Source organism: Parasteatoda tepidariorum, chromosome 8, assembly GCF_043381705.1.
Source record: "Parasteatoda tepidariorum isolate YZ-2023 chromosome 8, CAS_Ptep_4.0, whole genome shotgun sequence".
Classification (NCBI taxonomy): Eukaryota; Metazoa; Arthropoda; class Arachnida; order Araneae; family Theridiidae; genus Parasteatoda; species Parasteatoda tepidariorum.
The window spans coordinates 12,535,435-12,561,205 of record NC_092211.1 but is presented as its reverse complement, the minus strand read 5'-3'; the positions used below and the strand labels follow the sequence as shown (position 1 = coordinate 12,561,205).

At 32.3% G+C, this 25,771-nt stretch overlaps 1 protein-coding gene across 1 annotated transcript in view; it reads left to right on the top strand.

The window, feature by feature from the left end:
* Window positions 1-788: 788 nt before the first annotated feature.
* LOC107439396 (galactosylceramide sulfotransferase) overlaps window positions 789-25,771 on the top strand; it is a gene marked incomplete in the record, with an annotated part of 36,484 nt that continues 11,501 nt past the window's right edge. Inside the window, 1 exon segment of the mRNA XM_043055704.2 lies at window positions 789-939.

Here is a 25,771-nt window from a genome sequence, read left to right as displayed (position 1 = left end):
AGAAAGTGTTTCGATTCGAATAATTAATTAGGAGTTGTTTCATAGAAAAGAAAATAACATAAAAAGATTAATCGAAGAGCTTTTTATGTTATATATATATATGTATATGTGTGTATAAATGCAGGGGGGGGAAGAGACCCCCCTCTTTTAATGTACTTTTGCGGTCACTAGTGGTCCCGAATTCGCTCAGCGCGATTCTTTTTATCTGTGAATAGAAAATCCTGTCTCTCGTTTCCTTCTTTTACCGGAAAGAGTTGATAACTCTTAGGTTTTACCGGTATAAGTTCGCTATGGAATCATATTAACACATACTTTGGACTTTTTCCCTAGCCACTTTGGTAAATCTTATGTGTTACCGGTAAACGCGGATTTACTATACTTCGGGCTTTGACAGAAATTTCTTTCAATTCATTTCTTATGAGTAGTTGAAGGAGAAAATTAGAATAATTCTGAGTATCATATTGCATCGTTCCTTTTGCTTGATGCAGGTGTTTGACTTAAGTCAATCTAATTAAAAGTTCTAATGTCTTTTGTTTTGTCTTTCAAACGATTTTAACGTGCATTTTAATCAACGGAATAAGATAATTCATAGTTTAAAAAGGTTCTAAGGACCTGCAGTTTCCAAACAATCAGAAATCTTGTATAAAAAAGGCATTAATTTACTTCGGCTTTCCCACCATTGCAATGATTAACATCCCGTTAAAAGAATAACGCAACTGGGTCAGACATTTTGTCTGCCTGACGTGACGCATGCGCAGAAAACTTTTGATTTGGCGGTAGTCCAAACTTTCAGTAGTTCCGCTCTTCCCACAGCACTTGTTGTTTCATCCATTTGACATGTGCGCGAAAACTTTTTTCTAATCTGATTTTGTTTCAACTCTTGTTTAAAACTATTTTAAGTAGAAAGATTTATGACAGTGGCTGTGAGTTAAAGAGTAAGTTAAGTTTCTTTTTTTGAAAGCTAATATACAAATTTAGCATTCTTTAATACAAATAATTTATTTATTATTTTTTGAGGAATAATTTTACCCGTAAAATAGAGCCGGACTGGATTTCTAGAGCGATTATTATTTAACAGATCCAGAAGAAATAAAAATTAACTTCTGCATATACAGTCAAATCCCGCTATAGGGAACGTGCTTTATAGTGAACTCTCGGATATAGAGAAAGAAATGTTCGCTCCCGTAAAATTGTTTGGAATACGGATATGGTGAACTCCCGGTTATAGCGAACCGAAATTTCGGTACCTTGAAGATTTACTATAAGGGCTTTGGCTGTATTTAAAAAATTAGACGGCAAAAAAAATTCTTTTTTTATAGAGCTTATTTAATTTTGATCCAAAAATACCCCAGTTTTTTCAATTTACATCTATGGTTTGTATAAAGACTCTCTCACGAAAATTTCCTCCTTTATAATTATTATTAGTATTTTTTTTTTTTAGAAAACTTTTTTTTTTCTATGATGATAAAATTCCATTATTATTGTACTTTTTTGAGTATATAGACTTTTAATAATTTCTAGAATAGTTCAGAATAAACTTTTATTTTCAATGCTATTCAAAATTATAAGTTTAAATTTTAACTCAGAATCCCCGATTATACAGAATCTTACTACGGGATTTTTTTTAAAAAAAAAAATGCATTATTTTTTTTATTATGATACTAAAATTATATTTAATTGAAATTAATGTTTTCGCATCGCAAAAAAAAAAGCATTTTCAGTATAGATATAAAATTCTTGATTATGATTTATTCAATAAAATCAGAGTTATGGGGTCGATAGTTGAAATGTTCGATTCCGGACTATTTTGAAAGAAGGGAGAAGATCAAAACTGTGATGGCATTTCTTCATGTCCCTAACAGTCGCCAATAGCTCAATAGTGCAGCTCTGATGTGCGACGTAAATAAAATAATGCTACTACTAATAATGTACTAATAATACGACATAATAATGCTGAATAATTATTAAATTGAGAGACTTCCACTCTTTTAAATTATTCACTTAATCGTATAAAAAATTGTTAATGATAGTAAAAGTTAAAAGCTAAGTATTTGGTACTAACAAATCGTTGATTTTATTTTACAGACTCTGGCCAAATTATTAGATACACAATGAGATTCTATGTAAAATCTTAATTATCAGTTGATACTAAGCAGCTTTAATGTTTTACGTGGCTGAAACCGGTTTGCACTTCACGTTAATGTGTCAATTGGTTAACATTGCAATGCAATACGTTAAAAACAAATACAAACAGGAAGTATATAAAAAATCTCCTGAATAAAAACCCGTTACATGTATGTTTAACTATAAAAGTATTGCCTATAAACTCGTGCAAAACATGCCATTATTAAAATACTTCAATGCTTCTAATAATTTGGTCTAATTATTATTATATACTTATATAATACCTTATGTAATAGATATTCTATATTTATATAATATATCGTCTAATTTAATCAACTGATACACGAACGTAAACAAGTGCAAACCGGTTTCAGTCACATAAAAACAATACAGCTCTATAGTATCACCTAATAATTAAGATTTTACATAGAATCTTATAGTGTGTCTAATAATTTAGCCAGGCACTGTATGTATTTCGATTTTCAAAAAAAAAAAAAAAAAATTGAAACTAGAAGTATAGGTATTTTATTTTATGATACATTTTAACGTACAAAGTATTGAAATTGTTCGGTAGATTCAGATTTCTACTAGTTATTATTTTTAATTATTATTTAATCATGGCGGTTTGGAATTTACAAATGCTCAAAGAGCTCTATTTTTAATAGTTACAATATTCTTTTCCATTTTGTTGTTTAAGTTTTGTTCTTTTTCAATGGTTCAACCACATGAACGTTCAAATATGATGCATTTTTTTGATTAGTATAAGTAACGTAAAATAATAGATATAAATTGAATAATTGTCTTACCATCAGAGTGCGTAGCGTTTTTAAAAAGTGCTTAAAGGGGGCGTATTTTTGATTTACATTTTTTTAAAAGCCCTTAAAGGTGCTTTTTTTATTCGGGGTTTGTAAAAAGTGCTCAATTTTCTATCTTTTAAAGAGAGATTTTTTCTTTGCCGTGTCGATTGTCTTTCTAAATTACAAAAAATGCATGATTTTCTCAATTTTCTCTGCAGTATTTATCAGAAACTAGTTATTTTATCATGATTATGTGAAGTTTGTGAAAATGCTTTTGAATTTTGTTGATTTTATCAGGGATCTGTCCAGACATTTTGTGAAAGGTCCGGTTTTCGTGAAATTGTGAAAAAAATTACTCACATTCTTTCAACCAGGGTCCGCTTTTATGAATTTGTGCAAATAGGGTTCGGTCATTGCAAAAAACTTTTTCAATGAGTTTTTAAATTGTAAATAGATACAATATTATGCGTAAAATTATAATAAAAAAAATTAAATTTTCAAAAATAAACAGCAATTGCAGCTTCTAAATTAGAGATGCAACATACAAATATTTGGTATTTAGCCTATACTGCTGAACGCAGAATATTCATTTCGGACGAATAATGGAAGAATCGTCTGCCGAAGACAAAACTTAATTCGTTTACATCCATCTTTCCTGTTTTCGGCCTGGGAAGGGATTATTCGATTAACAAAGCAATAATGAAGATAAACAATTTTGTGAAGGATCCGATTAAAAGAAAAATCATTTTGTGAAGGGTCCGTTTTTAAGTTGAAATATTTTGTGAAGGGTCCGTTAACGGATCTAAATTTCTTCTAAACAGACCCTTGTTTATGCTTATAATTAAAAAACTTTAAACAATAGAAATTTTTTTTATTGCTGCTCAGATCCTAATTATGATTTTTATTTTGGAAAGCGATTAAAAATATTTTTTGAGTGCTTAAAAAGTACTTGAAAGGTGCTCATTTTTTGTTGAAAAATCTTGCTCCGCACCCTGATGATGCATTTAATCGAGTAATATTTTTTAATACATAATTAAAAACATTTTCATTGAATCAAACATTTTTTTGCTTTTTTTTATCAATTCGATTGTCTTCTGAGTTGGAGTATAGCAAATCTTTTCTATGACACAATGCTCGAGTAAATATTTCGTACTCAAAATTTTGAGGAAAATATTGTTCTTGATTTTATTTATCGATTGACTTGATTATAATTTAATTGTAACGGAAAAGTTGATTGACAAACATTGTTTATTTGTCGAAATATTGTTCAGGTCAATTGTAGTAAGGTTACTAGTTTAATAAAAATTTAACTTTTTATACAATTATAAAAGTTTTCTTAGTTTTAATTTTTTATTCAATATGGACGCATTGAAATCATCTTAACCCAATTTATTTTCTGGGGGAGGGGTATTTCAGTAGCTCAAGGGATAGAGCGGTTGTCTGCTAATGATATGACCCAGGTTCGAATTCCAGCGATGGCTGTCCGAAACGTATTTTGCTCCCGGATCCCACAAACGTCGTAAAAATGTAATCAGTGGCAGTTGGATCATGGGTTAGAATCCCCTTGACATCTGGCAAACTGTGGGGGTTTTCGTGGTTTCTCTCTCCATGTAAAGCAAATGTGGGTTAGTTCTATCAAAAAGTCCTCTAAGGCTAGTTTGTACCAATGATTAGACCTAGGAGTTACCTTATCCTCTGCATTGGGTTCAAAATTATATATCAATCATAAGCTGTAAGTATATAGAACTCATGAAATAAGGTAAAAATATAGAGAAAACATGGAAAATATCAGAGATTAATGAAAAGAGAAGAAGATAGATTATTAAAATAAAATAAAATAATTTAAAAAATATATTTTTTTAAAAGCCGGATTGTTTGAATTTTCTTTTTAAATATCTTTTCGTTGCCGAGTGGAAGGATAAAAACAGGTCTTAGGCAGGGAAGGAGGGTATAAAATTTATTTATCAATTATTAGACAGAGGACGTTTATCAAAGTGGTCACGAAATTGTTGTGCTTCTCAATATAAGTTAGGGAAAATCTTGCAAAGTAAATTCGTAAAATGTTCTATTTTAGGGAATAAGGGAAGTCTTAGTTGCATACTTGAGCCAAAAATAAATTAAAGGACAGGATGTGAATTTAAAAGTGTGAGAAAGCGTTTAATTTTAAATAATAAATTAAGAAAAGTATTTACAGAAAGGGAATAACATAATTAACAAGATTAATTGAAGCTTTTTATGTTAATATATTAGCATATAACATATAATTAACGTATTAAAATAATTTTTCACACTAACATATTATTTAAGTGATATATGATTATAGTGATNTTTTAAAAAAATTGTCTTCTTAATTAGGGGTCTGTTTAGAAGAAATTTGGGTCCGTTAGCTGACCTTCACAAGAGACACTCGATAGACATTTGCGTATTATTGTAAACTAGTGGTGGGTGCCCCCTGCTCGCTAACGCTCTCCAACCCCCGAAAATTGCTACGCAATCTTATATGGTTTGCTTAGCAAACCAAGCTCGCTTTGCTCTCTACCAACTTAGGTACATTGCAAATGCACAAAATTCTAAGAATTCAAAACAATCATTCAAATCCATAATAAAACTTTTTTTTAAAAAAAAATTACATCTTTTTAGTAAATACTAAGTCATTGAAATAAATTTGAATTCAAATAAATGACATGTAATTCGTTAAACTTATTAGAAATGTGTTATAGTATAATTCGTGATATAAACCAAATATCGTCAAGTAAATTCGTGAAAAAAAGCGCTAATTAAATAAATTCGTGAATACTAAAATAGAGATTTATCGACAAAGACTACTCACTTCTGCCTAGCTCAATAGTATGAGATTGCCGCATCTGATGCTCTCTGGTTATTTCAGTTTCCATTTTTAAAAGCGCTATAAGTTGAGATTTGGCATGTGATATTTTTAGCGGTAATCATTGGTCGATTCGCCGTGTAAGAGAAATAGTAACGTAAACAAAACAAAGCAAACGCTGCCACCGGCGGAAAAGAAATACACTCAAAATTTGGGAGCCACGAAAGAGAATTATATATATTAGATGGGTTGGAAAAATTGACTGATGCTGAGTGTTCAGCTATTATAGATATTTTCAAATCTAATATTTTGTTAATCATGTTTTTTTGCTTTAATTCTATGGCTAAGTTTGATCTCATTTCATTTATATTATTTACCTTAACCTTTTCGAAGTAAAAAAAATTATAAATTCCAAATGTAGTATTCTAAGAAAATATTTCTACTTCTGCAAACATCGTGCGAACATTCTTATTGATATTAAATGATACTTTTTTTGTAAATAAATAATTGAGCAATATATTATTCATAAAATTAATTGATGAAATATTATGTAAATAGAAATTAACTTATGTCAATTTTTTTAAAGAAAATATTATCAATTTAAGAATTGTTTATGTTTACTTAATGTGTAACACATTAGAAATGATACAACTACCTGTCGTGAAAAATCTAGACGGGTGTCAAATACTTTTCATTCCCGAAAAAAAGCCCTTATTTCTCTCCGTTTCCATGAAATTTAGTGTACCAAGGGAACACTAAACTGAAATTTAGTGTACCATTCTTAAAAAAGTTTGTTGGAGCAGACACAGGGAGGAAGGCTCTAATGTATAAATTTTTTTAAAAGAATTCCTCACCGCTATTACGAATCATCTTAATGATTTGAATCTTAATTTCTTGGGTAAAAATCAACAGATATCAAATTTAAAGGGGGATGTTTATGGATATCGAATCAAATTAAAAGTTTTCAATCTTTCATGGAGTAAAAGTTTAAATCTTTCAATCTTTAAGACAAATTAAAAAATTTCAATCTTTCTTGGAATGATTTGGGTTATTTTTCAAGCTATCGGAAATTAAGTGAAGAATTTAAAGATAATGTGACTCTTAATTTTTCGGAATTTACTGGTAGCATCCAAGAACTAACTGGGGAGTTTAACGCTTGATTTGCGGCTTTTGAATTATTGAAAAGTAACATGATTCTATTCAACAATTCAATTCGAGCTAATTCTTTGAGAATCAACCAACTCATCTTTAACTTGAACCGTGTGAACTTCAATCATGTCTTTTCTTGGAAATTAGGAAGGAACCAGGAATCGATTTCTTCAAACTGTTAGGTGAAGAAAGATTTCCAATTCTGCGACAGTTAGGCCAAAACTTCAAGTCGGTGTTTGGATGTACTTACATGTGGAAAGAGTATTCCCGTCTATTAAATTTATGAAGAATCACTTTAGAAACAGACAAGATTAGCTTCGAGAACGATTTGAAACAATTTTAGTTTATTATGTTTTATTTACGCTGAAAATGTTAATAATGGTTGCAGAAGCCGTGGTGGCTCAGGGGATAGAGTGCTCGCCTTCCAATGAAATGAACTGGGTTCGAATCCATCTCGGTGATGGCTGGTTGATTTGAATTGCGCACCCGGCTGGCACCGACCACAGGTTGACGTAAAATATCCTCAGTGATAGACGAATCATGGGTCATGACCTTCTAGGAAGAAATAAAGAAAGGGCTTATTAGCACTGTGACTAGGCGCAGTGAGAAAAGTTTGCAATGACATTGACACAGAATTGTTGGAGAGAATCAATACATCTCCATGAGCTGCACTCCATGTTGACATATCTTCAGATCCCCTTGCCGTCAGGCTAACCGTGGGAGGTTCTCCTGGTCTTCCTGTCCATATAACGCAATGCGGGTTTATTCCATCAGAAAGTCCTCCACAAAGCAAGTTTCTCCCAATACTTGATCCAGGAGTTCCCTTGTCTTTTGTATTGGGTTCAAAATTGCAAGGCTACGTAGTGGAACATTAGTAGTCGGAAACCCAAAAAAGTATTGGGTCGGCTGTTTAACGACGGTCATAAAATAAATAAAATCTTTAGATACTGGCTTGCACCAACCACAGTTCTGACGCAAAATATCCTCAGTGGTAGACAGATCATGACGCCCGATGGCTGAGCGGTAGCGCTTCGCGCTTTCGTGCCACAGGTCCCTGGTTCGATCCTCGGGCCGGGCAAGGTTGACTCAGCCTTTCATCCCTTCAGTGGGTCGATAAATGAGTACCGAACATGCTTGGGAAATAAACACTGGGGTTCCGCGTTCGGCTGACCACCTGACCGGAACATCTGCTCCTGCCCGAGGTCAAGAAAACTGAGATGGGCACAGTAGGCTTTGGCCCTCTATGCGCTGTTGTGCCGCTGAGTTTTAGTTTTGGTAGACAGATCATGGGCTAGTGTCCCTTTGCCGTCTGGCTAATCGTGGGAGGTTTTTGTGGTTTTTCCTCTCCATGTAACGCAAATGAGGGTTAGTTCCATCAAAAAGGCAAATCTCTTCCAATACTTTATCCAGTAGTTGTCTTCTGGATTAGATCCAAAATTACAAGGCTATGGAGTATAATATTAGTAGTCATAAACCCAAATCTGGGTCGGCTGTTTAACGACGGTTATAAAATAAAATAATGAATGGACATTAAACGATAAAGAGATATAAACTCTATGTAATGGAAAGAAAAAAAACTATGAGTCTGCGATTTTTATCGTGAAACTTTCAATTCACATGCCTTACTAATCCTTCTCTGAACGAAAATCCTTTTCTATGAGGAAGGGTTATTCTAGAAAAATGCCTTCAGACAACCCTTCTGAAAAATGCCTTTTTAAGAATGCCATTGTAGTGTATCTACCACTACATAAAGTATAATTCCAATTTACTTGTATATAAGACATGTTAACTCGATTCTATGATGGGATACCTTTTCATCGATGACGGTTGACAATGCCGGTAACACTCGCCCCATATCCACCTTCTCATTTTCATAGACCCCGAAGTGGGAAGAGATTCATTGGAAGCAAACTTGACTGTGAAAGTATAAAAATTTTGAAAATTACATCTTGTGCAATTCTTTTTTGTCCAGTTTTGTAAGTATTTGATTGAACAATTGCCGTCCATCAGAATATAAGTGTCAGTAAGTTCATAATGGAGGGCGAAATTCAAAGCCTCTCTGATGGCAAGATTTGAGCTAACATTCGAACAGTTGTCTGTGTTGCGAAACCTGCGATGAAAATTCAAACCAACCTCTAATTTAGCGTAGACACAGTTGCCAAACCTACCGCAGTGCAATCTACTACTATCAGTGAAAAATATTAGGACCTGAGATGGGTTGTATGGTTCAGACTTAAGGTCTTACTGATACAATGAATCATCCTTAATTGCCAAATATTAAGCATCACTACAATGAAAGTAAATGGAAAACAAGCATATATCTGTTTCATTCACCTACCAAGTCTCCTTATTTACTAATTCTAGACTCAACCCTGAGAGAATATTAANTTCTTAATTTCATGACTACTGTATTCAACATATTTTCAAAACTATTGTTTACCATGTTAACAGCTGCATAAATACTTGAAACTTTGAAAATAATCTTTTTTTAATATAACAATTAATATCCGATGGCCCATTGACTTGAAAAAATATTCTATATATATGACGTTGACTGTGGGCGGGGGTACCCGCTGGGCGGGTTTACCCGACTCTCCCCTACATGTGGAAAGTGTATTCCCGTCTATTAAATTTATGAAGAATCACTTTAGAAACAGACAAGATTAGCTTCGAGAACGATTTGAAACAATTTTAGTTTATTATGTTTTATAAATAAATATTATTTACGCTGAAAATGATAATAATGGTTGCAGAAGCCGTGGTGGCTCAGGGGATAGAGTGTTCGCCTTCCAACGAAATGAACTGGGTTCGAATCCATCTCGGTGATGGCTGGTTGATTGGAATTGCGCACCCGGCTGGCACCGACCGCAGTGCTGACGTAAAATATCCTCAGTGATAGACAGATCATGGGTCATGACCTTCTAAGAGATAAAAATATAGCGCTTATTAGCACTGTAACTAGGCGCAGTGAGAAAAGTTTGCAGAGATATTGACACAGAATTGTTGGAGAGAATTAATGCATCTCCATGGACTGCACTCCATGTTGACAAATCTTCAGATCCCCTTGCCGTCAGGCTAACCGTGGGAGGTTCTCTTGGTCACCCTGTCCATGCAATGCAATGCTGGTTTATTCTATCAAAAAGTCCTCCATCAAGGCAAATTTCTCCCAATACTTGATCCAGGAGTTCCCTTGTCTTTTGGATTGGGTTCAAATTACAAGGCTACGTAGTTGAACATTAGTAGTCGGAAACCCAAAAAAGTATTGGGTCGGCTGTTCAACGACGGTTATAAAATAAAATAAAATCTTCAGATACTGGCTTGCACCAACCACAGTTCTGCCGCAAAATATCGTCAGTGGTAGACAGATCATGGGCTAGTGTCCGCTTGCCGTCTGTCTAATCGTGGGAGGCTTTTGTGGTTTTTCCTCTCCATGTAACGCAAATGAGGGTTAGTTCCATCAAAAAGTCTTCCATCAAAAAGGCAAATCACTCCCAATACATCATTTTCTATGAGGTAGAAAGGGTTTTTCTAGAAGAATGTCTTCAGACAACCCTTCTGAAAAATGTCTTTTTAAGAATGCCATTGTAGTGTATCTACCACTACATAAAGTATAATTCCAATTCACTAGCATATAAGACATGTTAACTCGATTCTATGTTGGGGTACCTTTTCATAGATGAAGGTTGACATTGCCGATATCTACTCTCCCCACATTGGTGACCCGGACGTGATAGGAACATGCCTACCTTGACAGAAACTCCCTCTTCGTAATGAACACGCGTACTTTGACAGAAACTCCCACTTTGATTTGAACATGCCTACTACGATGTATGTTCCACATTGAACATTTGGGTTGTTACATGTGACTGTGACATTGACATCCTCACGCTGTTGCCTCTAAGTCTCGATCACGTACAAAGTATCTACTCGACTGCTAAAGGCAGCACTGGAGTGACCACGACCGTGAACTTAATACAGCTCTCACGATCAGCACTCTAAAAGTACAGTGATCTTAATACGGCTCTCCCCGCTTCTCAAAGAACAGCTATAAATCAACTAGTGGTATCCCTTCATCGAATTCTATCACAGATATAAATCTGGTAGGGGAGTGTTGTAGTGTATCTACCACTACAAAAAGCGTGATTCCAATTTACTAGTATATAAGACATGTTAACTCGATTCTATGTTGTGGTACCTTTTCATAGATTAAGGTTGACATTGTCGATTACAGCGATGCCTTTACCTTCTTTGAGGAAATCAATCAAAAGGTTGAAATGCAATCAAATTAAGCTGGGATGCGAAGAAGATAAAAGTTGCATTTAAAAATGCAAAAACAGATGTAAACTTTAAAAAACTGAAAAAAAGTGTAACATCACAATTTATGAAATTCGTTAAATGAAAATACACATTGTTTTCAAGGAATCTTACTCTCGTTCCAAGTAATTAGGGAATTAATTAGCTATTGTGTCTTTAAATTTAATTGACTGATTCACTTTTTAGAAAAACTTTTTGCAATTCCTTTGTTCCCGGCAAAAATATGTATAAAATTTAGTAACAGTTTAAAATCAAGGAAGAAAAATACATACTCTTACGTAAAGTTAAGTTCTTAAGGGGCCGTTCAAAAAGTACGTACACAAAAATGGAGAAATTTTAAACCCCTCCCCCCTTCGTACATTACCGTACATAAGGTCTTACCCCCCCTTAGAGTACGTACATTTTATTAGTCTACCCCCCTTTTTCATCAAAATTAACATAATTATGTTTTAAATAAAATTAAATATTTATTTAAGGAGTGTGTAGGATAAAGTCAAATTTAAATTTGGTGTATGTTTATAAAGTACGTACTTTGAATAATACCTTCCCCCCCTCCCCATCGTACAAAACCGTACAAAATAACAAATCCCCTCCCCCCCCTTCGGGATGTACTTATTTTTTGAACGGCCCCTAAAACATGTTTAATAATTTGGATTAAGTGTTATGTATGTCTTTATCTTTTTAATTTTTCAAACTAATTAGTAATACCGAAGACATTTTCCAAAGTGTACCTAATAATAAAGTATGAATTTTTTTAAAAAAACTAATTAATACAGTAAAATTTTTTTTAAAAATTAATAATAATAAGGAAGTTATTTTTGAAAGTAAACTTCTTTTTAAAGGAATAATACAGAAGACTTAATGATCGAATTTATACAAACTTTTCCGGAAATGCTAAAAAAATTATAGAAAACGTTAAGTTGTTATAGAATTGAACATTAATAATTTCTAAAAGAATTGGAAATTAATGATATTATTAAAGGTGTTGGAGCAGAAAAATAAGTTGCATTTTCAAATTATACTAGAGAGCTTTTTTAGTAAATTCCACTTACAATGTTTCTGTGTATTGTGTTTTTGTCCAGTGCAAAACTCGGGAAATTCATAAAGTATCAATCTGGAAACAATATTAAGAAACAGTTGGGTAGGAAATGGGATTTATCGCTATGTTGCCGCGAATCTTTTATTTAGATTTTCAATTCCTAAACAGAGGTCATTTTAGGTGGAATTCTGGTCTTTTAACATTTAACAGATCTTTAACATTTATTAGGTCCTTTAACAATTCACAAATTTTTTCTTCTTCTTAAAAGCAAACCTTTCATAAATTTTTTTGAACCTTAAAGATAGAGTCGATGACTTCATTAATTCATAATTACAATGCTTCTATAGAAACATGTTTTTCGTGTTTTTTTTTTCGTTCACAAATACAACACTTTCATTTCACGTGTTCAAAAAAATATAGGTCCCTTGCAGAACCTATTGATTCATAGAATAAGATTCCATGGTATTTTATTCACAAAACTATGAATATTTTTTATGCAAAATGTCTAGACAGATCGCTGGTTTTTGTGATTTTTCACAAAATCACAAAAATATGACCTTATACATTCGCAACATTATGAATATATTTTTCTCAAAAACAGAATCAGTGGTAGACGGATCACGGGTTCGAATCCCCTTGCCGTCAGGCTAACCATTGGAGGTTCTCGTTGTTTTCCTCTCCACACAACGCAAATGTGGGTTAATTCCATCAAAAAGTCTTCCATGAGGACTAATTTCTCCCATCAGGGAGTTTCCTTATCTTCTGGATTGGGTTCAAAATTACAAGGTTACGTAGTTGATCATAACTAGTCGTAAATCCAAAAATTGGGACATCTGCAACGACGGTTATAAAATAAAATAAAATATGTTGATCATAAAAGATTTTGAGTAGCTCTACTATTAAAATTATATTGGGGGTCTGTCCAGACATTTTGCGAAAGGTCCGTTTTTCGTGAAATTGTGAAAAAATTACTCACATTGTTTCAACCAGGGTCCGCTTTTATAAATTTGTGCAAATAGGGTCCGTTATTGCAAAAAAAAATTTTTTCAAGGAGTTTTTAAATTGTAAATAAATACAAGATTATGCTCAACACTGTAAAATTGTAATTAAAAAAATTAAATTTTAAAAAATAAACAACAATTGCTCCTTCTAAATTAGAGATGCAACATACAAATATTTGGTATTNTGAGATTTTTTAGGTCATCAAGTCCGTTTTTATGAAAAGATATTTTGTGAAGGGTCCGTTAACGGACCCAAATTTCTTCTACACAGACCCCTGGGAAATTACTAAAACTTTCTGTTCTAAACAAAGTGATTGAAATATTAAAATAGATAATGGAAAATAGATTTCATTGTTTTTTTTAAATTAAATTTAAATGTTTTTTTTTCTTTTTGTCTCTCGATGAGACCTGCAACGACTCCAGAGTTTTATTTCTGTTTCTTAAAACTATTAATGTTTTAAAAAGCAGACAGTGTATTTAAATTCAAGCATGAATATAGATTAGTAAAAAGCACTAATTAACTTAATTAAGAGTGAATCTGAATTGATTATAAAATAGAATCATCGTTAATTTTCTATCAGACTCATCTCCATGACAATTCGTATGACGTAAGAAGGAAAGTAATTGAAATTGCTTCTCGGAATGGAAGGTTTAATTTAGATTTTCGTCATAATTGAATTTGACTTTTATTGCCACTTTTCATGTGATAATTGATGAGGATACTAATGATGCCAAAACTTAAATATCACGTAATAATTACAATTATTTCTACATTTTGAAGTATTTGTTTTTAACGTCATATAAGCAAAAATTAGACGTTCATTTTCTGGAATCTCTAACTTTAGAAAAAAAGATCGTTAGCAATTGTGACTAATATATTATTAAAATATTGTTTAATATCGTAAAAATATTAACCAAAGACCACTTTTTTTTGAAAAGACTATATCTTTTAAATATTTAGTGTGAAGAATAAAATATTTTTAATATAAAAATAAGAATAAAATATTTTTTTATATTTTATCAGTAATCTTAATATGAAATTTCGTGTTAGTTAAATTGAATTCGCAGATCTGGTGGGATATCTATTCTAGTTCTGAATTTATTTTCGGTGTATGAATCGGAAAATGAATTAAATTTAGCTGACTTATATTTTTCGTTGAAATAAAAACTAAAAACTGTTATAACTAGGAAGAAAGTCTATCTGGGAAACATATTTCTTTATTGTCGAGTTTAGTCGTTTTATTTTGAAAAAGTTATCGCTGCTCATGCAGTTTTTTATGTATCCTTTTTATACCAATTCTTTTAAATTTTTCGATTATTTTTCATTAACATTTTACTTAAACAATTTCATAAAGAAAATAAAATAGGAAATAGGCGATGAATTTATCTGTTCGATATAAACATAATTTAAGATTCTTAAAATCATAAAAATGGATACAAAGTGAGAGTCTTAATTTTCGGAACCCTTGTAACTTTTCTATGGAACCTTATAGCAGGGGTCTGTTTAGAAGAAATTTGGGTCCGTTAACGGACCCTTCACAAAATATCTTTTCATAAAAACGGACCCTTCACAAAATATTTTAACTTAAAAACGGACCCNTCTTAATTTTCGAACCCTTGTAACTTTTCTATGGAACCTTATAGTTTCGTGGAGCGTTTTTTATGAACACTATTTTGAGATGCATTTCGTGAGGTAATTTCATTTATCAAAAGGTACTCACGGAAAAAAATGGATACAAAATGAAGAACAGAAAAAACTGTGCCGACAACTTAAATTATTGCGTTTTTCATAAATAACTCGATCACAAGAAGGCTTATTGTTTCTGAAAGACATATTTATCCATGTTTTTCACAATATTTCATGAATGTTAAAACAAAAACAACGCATTTCCACATTATTTTTCGTTTCGAACTGTTCGCCAAAAGCTAATTTGCTCAAATATTATTCTTTTTTCCCCAACGCCATTCAAACCTTAATCTCTTCATAGCGCAAAGTTTATTATAACAACAATGGTTAGTAATTTAATATTAAATTCTCTGCGTATTTTGACAATAATTTCTTATGTTTTTTTTTCTTTTTGCAATGCGTAACTTTTTTTTATGTGAATTAGGTATTCGAACATTTTCTTCACTTTTTAAGTGCCTAAGTGCTTTGCCATTTTGACAAATAAAAAAAAGGTGTCGCATTAACCTTGTACTATATCATAATACGTTGAATGCTGTATATAAATTATGGTGATTTGAATAATCACTTTAGAAGGGAGCTTTAGTAGCACGTATTCCATAACCTTACTGCACTTCACGCGTTCAAAAGTCTCTGACGACTACGGTTATGAGTGTTTATGCAATGAAAATATTTGAGGATATTAAAATTTATTGATACACACTACAAAAAAAGTAAGTTTCGATATTTTTTTTTTACTAGCTTAACTGAGAAATTAATGTAGGTATTTTCGTAATTTAACATTTCATGAATTTCCTTTTAAATTCTATAAATTATTTCGGGATTAAATTTTATATCTTCGGACTAAAAATGTTTTAATGTGAAAAGATAAAAAAAATATAAAAATTTCTTACTATACATAAAAATCTAATGATGGTGTCGCAGTTTTAAATTGTTGTTAATACATTTTTATTGTCTGGAAAATCACATGGTAATCCAGCTTTTCCACATTAATTTTCTTATTGCTTGGGTTGTCATCAGCATAAACTTGATTGAAGTCGTAAAGTTATTGTTTTGCTATAAATATTTTCGTTTCCCTAATTTAAAGGTTGAAATGACCTGTACTGTTATTATTAAGTTTTTGATTCCGTTGGATTTCTAAATTAAGAGTTTAGGTGGATTGTTTTCATTATTATTTGTATTAGAATAATGTAATTCTACGTTACATTTTAAGATAAAGTTATTTAAATCGGTCTCTGATCTTAGTAACAATATTACAATTATTAATTTTTGGTGCATATTACATTAATACTAGTGGGCTCGCTAACGCTCGCCAACCCCCGAAAATTGCTGCGCAATCTTATATGGTTTGCGTCGCTCGCTATTAACTTAGGTACATTGCAAATGCACAAAATTCTAAGAATTCAAAACAATCATTCAAATCCATATAAAAAAATTACATCTTTTTAGTAAATACTAAGTCATTAAAATAAATTTGAATTCAAATAAATGACATGTAATTCGTTAAACCTATTAGAAATGTGCTATAGTATAAAAAATCTTGAGATAAAATTTCTAAAACTGATATCTCTTTAAATAGGTTAGCATTTTGGCTATAATTAAGTCTATTAAAAATTGAAATAAGTGAATTGCAATGGAAAAACCTGCATAAACAAATAAATTCTAGTAAAACAAATAAATTCGTGATGTAAATCAAAAATCGTCAAATAATTTCGTAATATATAAATTCGTGAAAAAAACGCTTTCGACAAAATACTAAAGTAGAGATCTATCGACAAAGACTACTCACTTCTGCCTAGCTTATGCTCTCTCTGGTTATCTCAGTTTCCGTTTTTAAAAGCGCTATATGTTGAGCCATTTCATCTAGATTTAGCATGTGACATTTTTAGCGGCAATCATGGGTCGATTTTCTATCGTTGCCATTCGGGGAGTTGTATTGAGGCTTTTTTTTGTCGCCGTGTAAGAGAAATATATATATAGATACCATTATGAATTACGATTACAGAGATTCGTTGAATGACTTAGAACTTTCAGTTTCTTGCCCTAAGTAATGAGTTCAAAAATTTTATTTAAAATACATCCATCCTTTTGGTAAGCAAAAATATTAAATTACGGTTGCGAACTCACCAAATATGTTATAAGAATATACTTTGAATTTTAATTGTTATTTCAAAAATGATTACTTAGAAAAATGATTGAAATGATTTCTAGATGTATGTTGTGAGCGTAAGCGAAGATTGGGCTTAGCCCTCTAGTTGTTGTTGTTGTCGTAGTCCATTATGACACTGGGAGTTGATTGCTCTTGTTTTCCAGTGGCGCCATCTATGGCCAAGAATTCGATTACTGCCACACCCATACAACGCACCTGTTTATAGGGCGAACCCATTCATACATCCATTCATTCATCAACAGATCTTAATTTTGACCTGAACCATAGAACGATCAATCTCCAATCCAGTACCCACAGAGGTATTGATTTGTCATGGGGACATGGAGGGCATTGTTACCCGACTGATTTTACGTGCACCAGCCACCCTTTAGCGCACAGGGAGTCTTCAGCCAACTGGATTCGAACTCTCATTTTCATGAACGGGAGTCCAGCGCGCTCCCTGGTAATTATTAAAAAATATAAACAAAGAAAAAAAATGATTAAAAAAAGAAATTAAATTCAAATCGTTTTGGAAAGAAGTGGGAGACTCAGCTCCATGCACTGTGGTCGGTACAAGTCTTATGCGGAATTCGTATCGAACAGCCATCGCTGGGATTCGAACTCGGGTCACCTCATTGGAAGGAGAACTCTCTATCCCCTGAGCCATCACGGCCCTTTCAAACAAAGTGAAATTTCGAAAGAACTCTATTTCAGTTTATATTTGAATAGGGCATTTTTAGCTAGACAAAAGTCTATAACACGTCAAAAGTTCAGCACGTCTGTAGTTGCCTTTTTGTGGCCTGTAGAGCGGCCCGCATGGTATTTCCTCCTTCAAGTTTAACCGGTTTAAAATTCAAAAACTAACTATCGAATTTTAATTGTTTTCTTATTCCATTGTACGTTTTTCTACACAATTTCGTAATTTCAAGTCTCTACTCCATCGTGAATTTGAGGTTAAATTTTAAATTTTTTTATTTTCTTGTTATTTTTTGTACTTAATCTTTTGATGACATTTTTGACAGCAGAATACTCTTAAAAGAAAGCAGAAAATAAAGGGATCGCTCTATTGGATTAAGAGAAAGAACATTTAAAATTTCTAAGAAATTTTCCCCAAAATTTTTTAAGCAATAAATTGATGAAACTTGCGATTTTAAATAAGAAATAGAAAACAACACGTTTCTCAGTTTTCAGATTTCTTTTAAATCTACATTTAAAAGTGAAGGAAACAGATTTGGAAGACGCTAAAATATTCTTTAAACGTTAATTGCATAAGAACAAAGACAAATCTGAAAATATACAACTGTATACACTATTTAACTATCTTTCAAAAATTGTCGATTGCAGGATTCCATAATTTTGTCAGTAAAAATGAATTGGATATCTAAACTGCCGCTAGCTTTATAGTGATTATAGTGTTAAAAGGTACTGAAAAATGGAGTTAATATCAGTTTATTTGTGAAATTAAGAGAGTTTTTATGAGTTTTCCTTTCCGCAGCTGAGTTCGGTCGGTAGAGAAAGGGATTTACAGAGATGCTAAGTTGAATGTCCGAAATCAATCGAATGTCGACTTTCACCGGTGATTATCAACAATCACATAGTCTCTTTGAATATCGGAAATATTTGTTGATATCCCATTTGATATTAATTTATCCGTTAATATTATTATATTTATTTTTTTATAGGACATACCGGGCAAATGCATGCCGGGCAGTGGCACTTAACTAGATCTAGTATATATACAGTCGAACTCGTTTATAACGAGCACAAAGGGACCGTAACATTGTACTCGTTAAATCCGAGTGCTCGTAATAAACGGATCCTTAAGGCAGGCGTGCAACCAGAAGAGAGGGGGGGGGGTTTAATGATTGAGTTTACTTAAAATTTAATTAATACTTACTTACTTTATTTACATTAATTAATTTAATCAAATACTTTTCTTGCTTAATAAATTAATTCTTACTTACTAAATTTAATTAAATGCTTTTATCGGTCATGACCGATAAGGCACGAAATCGATACGCCTCCGCCTACTCTCACGCGACTTTTCCCATGCTTCAGATTAGAGCGATAAGGGCAATTAAGTTTCAGTTCGCGGTTTTTTTGATTTCGCGCGCATTTCTTATAATTTTGAAAAAAAGATAAGACTAGAAAGATGAGAAAAAAGATTGCAAGACAGAAAAATATTGCTCGCTAAAACCGGGTCTTTCTCGTTAAAAGCGACTTCTGTTCCATAGACTTAACATTGATCCAACCAAATATTCTCGTTTCCCTCGGTAAATCCGAGTTCTCGTTAAATCCGAGCTCGTTATTCGCGAGTTCGACTGTATTTCGGACGTTTACCAAAATAACTATGTTATTGTCAACATTCACCGGTGGAAGTAAACAACCACCAATTTCTGCCATTCACAGTAACAAAGATAAAATGTAAGGTTATTCCTTTGAGAATGATAAATTTTTTAATCATAAGCTGACTAAAAATCATCATAATAATAGCTAATAATCATAATAATAGCTGAAAAGAATCATTATAATAGCTAAAAAGAATCATAATAACAGCTAAGAATCATTATAATAGCTAAAAAGAATCATAATAACAGCTAAAAATCATCATAATAGAATAAATTAATCATAAGCTGCCTAAAAGTGTAGCTGCATTTTCTTCAAACGATTTATTTTTTGTGAAAACGAAATATGTGTATAAACTATTTTAGTTTAATACTATTACCAATGTAATATATTACAAACTTTTGATTAATTAACACTTCTAAGCCCCCATTATAGCTTCGATATTGAGACCGAAGCAACGATTTTGTTTATTTAAGCACTAAGTTCAGTTTTTTTTCTATGTTTAAAGTGAGTTTCAGACAATATATTTTTCTCTATTTCCGGGGAAAGGTAAATATGTGAAAACCCATCAAAACTAATGTTTAAAAAATTTTTTTTAATGAAATGTAGCTCCAACAAGTATTCAATTTTTGGGTTATTTGACAATTTCTCATTACTTTAAAAATGCGTTATTTTTAATCATAAATTTTGCACTGAATTCGATGACCTATTCGAAACCTACTATCAAAATATCAAGAAAGCAAGGCAACTATTCTCCCCCCCCCCTTTTAGCCGTTGTTTTATAACATTTATGATAATCGTAAAATGAAACAAAGCTTCTCCGTTTTAGCACGTGCCTTACGTGTTTTATTCTGGCTGCTGATCAAACCAAACGGATTGTTATTCCTTTTTCTAAAAACCAGACGATACTTATTTTACTAAAAACAAGGAAATCTATCTGGTTTATTAAAATGTTTGGTAAAATGGATATTTTTGATCCTAAAAGCTTTCACTTAAGAGTGTTAGCACAATGCGTTCTATTTGCCATGCATGTTTAAATTTTTTTAACTTGGGAATAAACTTGTCTCATTTTAATAATGTATCATAGAATTCAGCCAATTGCTACATTTGCTGTTTTTTTTATTTGCATTAAAGTGGAATTCTATCTTAATTTATATTCGAAATATTTATAATTTATAACCGTCGTTGAACCGTTTTGGGTTTACGACTACTAATATTCATCTCCGTAGCTTGCCATTTTGAACCCTGTCCAAAAGACGAGGGAATTCCTGGATTAAGCATTAGGAGAAATTTTACCTTCTTGGAGAACATTTTGATGGAACTAATCAGCATTTGCGTTACATGGAGAGGAAAACCTTCCACGGTTAGCTTAACGGCAAGGAGACTCTAACCCATTATTCGTCTACCATGGAGGATATTTTATGTCAGCACTGTGGTAAGTGCAAACCGGGTGTGGAATTAGTATCGAACCCGGTAACCTCATTGGAAGGCGAACGTTCTACCCCCCTAAGTCATCATGACTCATTTTCGTGAATATACTTTTTAATTTAGATGTAGGGCTGGGATAGCCTGGCTGGCATTAGGCCTATTTCCAAGAGGTAGTGAGTTCGATCCCCACTGATTTAAAGACTCCCCGTGAAGTAAAAGGTGACTAGCACACGTAAAATCTGTCAGGTCACAAAGTGCTCCATGTCCCCATAACAAATCATACCTCTAGGGTTACTGAATTGGAGATTGGCCGTTCTCTGGTTTATGTAAAAACTAAGATCTGTGGATGAATGACCGTGTATGCTCTATAAACGGGTGTGATGTATGGGTGTGGCAGAAGGTGAATTCTTACCCACAGATGGCGCCACTGGAAAATAAGAACAATCCCACCCCTTGCTTTAATGGACAACAACACCAACATTTTTACACAATACTCGATTGAACTTTGACAGGCTGTTTTGATATCTAAAATCTATCCTTTCAAATTCCAAAAAAAGTTTTAAAAAAATATAAAAATTAATGATCGCTAATTAGTATTTAGGCAAAAGCGTTATGAAAATCTGACAAACTTCTTTTGGGAACTACGGGCTTAAAGATATAAAAATCTGTTTAATTGCCGTAGAAAAAAAGCTACAAGGTGAAAGACGATAATCAGAAATATCATCAAATTTCCTCCAGCAATCAAAATGTTTTTTGTTTCGATTAATAATTCCATGATCGGAGGAATTCGTCAGATTTTAACAACTGTTTTGCTTCTGCCGAATACATTTATTCTCTTGACTGAATTTTTTTGATAAGGATTCAAAAAATATTCATATATTACGCGCGATTATTACGGAAAACCCTATGTTTTTTAAATCAAGCCCTCAATTAATCTGCACCGACTTACATGGCTTTGACTCATCATATAAAATGATAGACCGAGCAACACGTACTCTTCGAAATTTGTTTTCTCAGTTGCCAGATGTAAAAATGTAATGTATCAAGAAATTGAATCTATCATTCAAACGATTTATTATTGAAGGTCACTCACACGATCTTCTTTTTAAACATCATATAATTTGATTGGTTTTATGATCGAAATCAATAATAAATATAACATACTACAACAGTTGAATTGTTATTGAAGGAAATAGTTTTTTGAAGGCTTTCAATTTATTTTCCGAAGTAAAACCAGGCAGACAGCTGCATTTAATATTCAGCTAAAACATTTACTAAGTCGTCATTCATATGCAGACGATAATTTAGTAGTTTGCAAACGTGATTCAATTCAGTGTCGAACCACTGATATTTATCGATAATAAGTTTTGGAATTCAAATTGAATTGTTATCAAGGAAAATACATTCGAAAAAAGTTTTATCTGCGATCGAAATCAATAATAAATATAACTTACTACAACCGTTGAATTGTTATTGAAGGAAATAGTTTTTCGAAGGCTTTCAATTTATTTTCCGAAGTAAAACCAGGCAGACAGCTGCATTTAATATTCAGCTAAAACATTTGCTAAGTCGTCATTCATATGCAGACGATAATTTAGTAGTTTGCAAACGTGATTCAATTCAGTGTCGNATTTTTTTCAAGTTCTTCGGCCTTTTCCTTAGGGAAATTTTGTTTCTTATTTGCTGCTAAAAAATGGCGTCTGATTCAGTCAATGACTTTGATGGAACTAAATGAAAACGTGATAAATTAATGTCCGATATTTACAGGCTCCCGCTAGACGGCGTACTCGAGCGTTGCGATCGCGAATTCAGCTAAAACATTTACTAAGACGTCATTCATATGCAGACGATAATTTAGTAGTTTGCAAACGTGATTCAATTCAGTGTAAACCACTGATATTTATCGATAATAAGTTTTGGAATTCAAATTTCCTTTGATTTCAAATCATTTAACTAGTTTTATTCGTGATTTGCGTTTAAAACAAAATGCGTAAATCTTAAGTTAAAAATGCTGGAAATAATACCAAAGCAGATCAAAATCAGTGATGTAATAAACAGAAGGGCAATCGAATGCAAAATATAAAGTTTAATTGTAGAAAATAATTTGTCTAACACCTAACATTCAATTCATTTTCAATTTCCTGTCTCATTTATAAAAAAGCTTTACTGATCTAAATTGAGGAAAAAAAACTTGCATAGTTTTACTAAACATTCTGACAGGATATAACATAAAAGAGGCCCAAATAATGGTTGACTTATGGACTTGGCATAGACTAATTATGTTTATACCTACAGTCCCTGGCCAAATTATTAGACGCACTATAAGATTCTACGTAAAATCTTCAGGTGATACTATACAGCTTTATTGTTTCTACGCTACTGAAACCGGTTTGCACTTGTTTACTTTCGTGCATCAATTGGTTAAATTAGCCGTTGTATAATATAAATTTGACGATTGGATAAATTAGACGATATTTTATATAAATATAGAATATTTATTATATCGCGTCTTATATTAGTATATTATAATAATTAGATCAAATTATTAGACGCTCTGTAGTTTTTTAATAATGACATGTTTTGCACGAGTTTATAGGCAATACTTTTACATTTAAACATACATGTAATGGGTTTTTATTCAGGAGATTTTTTATATACTTCCTATTTGTATTTATTTTTAAAGTATTGCATTGCAATGTTAACCAATTGATACACGAACATAAACAAGTGTCAACAGGTATCAGATGCGTAAAAAACAATATTGTTAACCTGATAATTAAGATTTTACTTCTAATTATTTGGCCCGGGACTGTAGTTTATTTTATAACGTAAATCTTATTACAGTACAGAACCCGTTATCCGGAAATCAAAAAACCGGAACGAAATTCGATAAATTTTCCCGCTATTTAAAAAAACAAAATTATTCTTACTCATAAGATTTCACGATTTTTCTTGCTTTTTTGAAAGATATTTACCTTACCATCATTTTAGAAATAATCATTAGTGTATTACTTCATCGTTTTTTCTTCTTTTTAAGATTATTTCTAAATATTTTTCTAATTTTTGTTGGGTTTAACAATAAAAAAAACGGCTTTTTGTAACGAATCAGAAAACCGGAAAAATCAGTTATCCGGAATAGCGATGGTCCCGATCGTTCCGGATAATCGGTTCCCGAATGTATTCATATTGATAATATTAAATGGTAAAATGATATGGTAAAATGGTATCATGGTAAAATGATATCAATATATGATAATGAAACATTATTATTGATAATTAAATAGTGAAATGTGGGTGAAAGTATTTTATATTTTGGGTAAAAACTAACAAAACTAAAAAAAAAGTGAACTATTTTGCAATAGTTAGTTCTCAAATAGGAAAAATTCGTTCGATGGTAAATTCTACTAAGCAATGCGTCTTTTTTCTTCTACGTCATAATTACGTCATTTTTCCGGCTCTAATCTTACGTGCAATTGTGAGAAGCTTTGATTATGTAATGAGGTTGAAGGCTATAATACACAGTAGCCAGAATAGACAATGTGTGATAGGTGTGACTGTTCCGTGTTCTTTTTTAAATATTAGCCTCATCTTTTGTTATTTTCGAAACCAGGAAAGATGCTCAATTGGTTCTGTTACACAACGAGCTGGAACTCTTTTTTTAAAGGACACAAAATTCATAAAAATGGTTTAAATTGTTATTAGTCTTATTGAATGACTGTAAATTATAAGGAAATTTCATTGGAAAATATGAGAGCCGATTTATTATTCTTAAACATTTCTGACAACATTAAAATTTTATGATAATTAAACATTATTAATGATAATTAAACATTATTAATGATAATTAAATAGTGAAGTGTGTGTTATATACTTCTAGTCCCAAAGTTTGGGTTTCTTCCCTAGCTTTTAAAAAGTATGAAAATATTCTATATGAGTAAAAATTATACGACTTCTAATGTTCAACTCCGTAGCCTTCTAATTTTGAACCCAATCCAGATGACAATTGTCCTCCTGAATCAAGTATTGGGAGAAATTTTGCTTTCGTGGAGGCCTTTTTGATGGAACTAACCCAAATTTGCGTTACGTGGAGTGGAAAACCACTAAAACCTTCCATGGTTAGGCAAGAAGCAAGAGGACTCTAACCCATGATTCGTCTACCACTGAGGATATTTTACGTCAGCACTGTGGTCGGTGCGAGCCGGGTGCGGAATTGGTTTTGACCAGTCATCGCTGGGACTCGAACTCGGTTCACCTCATTGAAAGGCGAACGCTCTATCCACTGAGCCACCATTACTCAGAATAAACAATGTTTGAAAAGCAGAGCCCTGCAACAGTTTCTTTTATAAATATTAGCCTCAGAGCGTCGATGGCTCAGGGGATAGAGCGTTTGTCTTCCAGTGAGGTGAACCGGGGTTCAATCCCGGCGATGGCTGGTCGAAGCGGATTCCGCATCCGGCTGCAGACGATATTTTAAGTTCAGACAGAAAAACGTTCTTTCTCTGAATAAACATACTTTTTTTTGTGACGGATTCCGATTTCTGGCAGCCACAATCTGGGAAATACGATTCTCCATAGTTTGGTCCATAGGAAGGAGCACCAAAGTTTGGACCCCTTGATGTTAAATTTATTTTTCGCGTTTTTCGTCATGTCTCGTGAACTTTTAAAGCGAATTGAAAAATTTGTACACAGTTGTAAAATTTCTTTATCCAAAAATAATTCCATGCAAAAAAAAACTTTTAGCAGATATTTATTGTTTTTTATTATTTCATGTAATTATGGTGAAAAATATTTTTAATTATGAGGAGTGCAATTTTTTTACATTATTATAAAGAACTTAATTTTACATGGCAAAATATAAAATTTGAGCAAAATCGGTCGAATAGTTCTTGAATAATTGATATATATATCCGATGTAT